General features: G+C 44.7%; 1 protein-coding gene across 1 annotated transcript in view; it reads right to left on the reverse strand.

Moving 5' to 3' along the window:
• tmem88b (transmembrane protein 88 b) overlaps positions 1-2,500 on the reverse strand; it is a 28,599-nt gene that overhangs the window by 25,417 nt on the left and 682 nt on the right. The gene's annotated exons all lie outside the window — the stretch shown is intronic.

Below are 2,500 nucleotides of genomic sequence, written 5' to 3' on the forward strand. Positions count from 1 at the left end.
CCGTTCTCAGCCCCCAAACACACACAGACACACACACACACACACACACACACACACACACACACACACACACACACACACACACACACACACACACACACACACACACACACGCACGCATGCATGCATGCATGCACACACACTGAGGCATGCACTCACACACACACACACACACACACACACACACACACACACACACACACACACACACACACACACACACACACACACACACACACACACACACACACACACACACACACACACAGATTTGACCCCTGAAGACCTTAAAGCAGTGCATAAACCGCCATAGGGTCACCAGAACAATAGCAGAGTAAGAAGGACAGCCACCACCACAAATGCATATAGCTGGACACACACACACACACACACACACACACACACACACACACACACACACACACACACACACACACACACACTCAGTCGCTTTGATAAGTCTCGGTGGAGGAGACAGGATAGGCCTCATCTCTCTTTAAGTGCTAACAACAGACCAGGGGCACCTCAAAGAACACACACACACACACACACACACACACACACACACACACACACACACACACACACACACACACACACACACACACACACACACACACACACACACACACACACACACATGCACTGTGCATTGACAAACAGAACAACTATTTTTCAAGACGGTTGACAGCTAGCTTATACAATGCATCAAAACTATTTCTGTTTTGCTCGGTGCACACAGGAAGCTGAGACTGTAGAGAAGACATACAAACAAATTGAATATAAAGTCTAATTTTACACACAGGAAGAAAACACTTGTGGTCTATTTAGGGGTTTTTTTCACATACCGTACAACCTGGCTGAGCCGTGACGTGTCGTGTTGAACTGAGTGGTGCTGCTGTTACTATTGTTGCCATTACAAGTCGTGTTACCCGGAGTATGGTGGGAGTTATGGTTTTTTGGCATTGTCACCTAGCATTACTTTACGTAGGCTGTAGTTGACTCAACATAAGGCCGACAGATAACTGATCTATCGAAGTAGGCTATGAATAGTTTCAGCGACATGATATTTTGATGCTACAATATTGATTTCTGCCTTCGATTTAATATCAAAGTAATACAGTGCCGTGTCGAGCTGTAGGCCTACGGGGTAGAAAACCGGCAGTGAAAAAGGGCGTTTTGTGGAGTCTGTGTGTCTCAGTCGCCTGGGTGCATCCAAATTCCTCTCTTCAGTTTCCTGCCTTCAAAGTAAGTCAGGCTCAGGGGATGGCCATCAGTGCTGATTTCACACACACAAAGACTGATGCGCAAAGAAATGTGTGGGAGGCTTTTTTTTCATTTCAATAAGTGAATGGACAAAGATCTGGCACCCTATTAAAATTCATTTCAATGAGTCTGCACTAAAACGTGGCTGATGTGTAACACTTGTTGAAGCCTAATAGGGAAACGTTGTGGGGGCTTCAACGACTTAGTATCAATACATTTCAAAAGGAGGAGAATGAAAAGGTGTTTTTTGTCGGTGCGTAGGATTACCCATTGTCTTTTTTTATTCTTTTACTTAATTTACTGCTGAATGCTTTTAAACCACTTTGATATGCATGATTAAGCATCCACACTGTGATACTTGTGGTTTTGACAATTAAATCCCACAAACACATTGAGTTGAAGCTGTTGTACAGCTTGACCTACAGTACCCTACATGTGCAGTTGTGAGCATGAATCATTTCAACCATTATTGACATTTATAACCCTTTGTAGCTACAGAACAATGGCCAAGCAAAGACACCCAACACATGTACACACACGCACGCACACACGCGCGCGCACACACATGCACACACACACACACCAGTGTTGCCAGATTGGGCGGGTGCCCGCCCAATTGGGCTGCTTGGGATGAGCGTCTGTGGGTAAAAATGGGAAAAATTGGCCATTTGTCGTTTTTTTCAGCCGTCTTGGGCTCATAGAGGTCAATGTAATTTGTTGTTTTTGTGCGGAATTTAGTGCATTTTGGCGGTTTTTGAGAACCTTCTGGGCGGGATTTGGTCAGACACATCTGGCAACACTGACACACACACACACACACACACACACACACACACACACACACACACACACACACACACACACACACACACACACACACACACACACACACACACACTACTCACACACACTACTCACAGCTCCAATGACTTCCATTCATATTAACCCTAACAATAGCTAAAGAATGCTCAACTGTGCCCAAACTAAAAAAAATGAGTGTGAGGAAATGTTTTTACACTTTTACTTTTACCAGGAACAAAAAAACTATGCCAGCAAATGGGGTCAAAACATGTGGGATCCAGGATTTGGTGTGCTCCAATAGGAGTGGCATCACGAAGGTAGAATGGTGCAGTACACACACACACACACACACACACACACACACACACACACACACACACACACACACACACACACACACACACACACACACACAGTATATTTCCAATCGTTA

Source organism: Engraulis encrasicolus, chromosome 21 (genome assembly GCF_034702125.1).
Source record: "Engraulis encrasicolus isolate BLACKSEA-1 chromosome 21, IST_EnEncr_1.0, whole genome shotgun sequence".
NCBI lineage: Eukaryota > Metazoa > Chordata > Actinopteri > Clupeiformes > Engraulidae > Engraulis > Engraulis encrasicolus.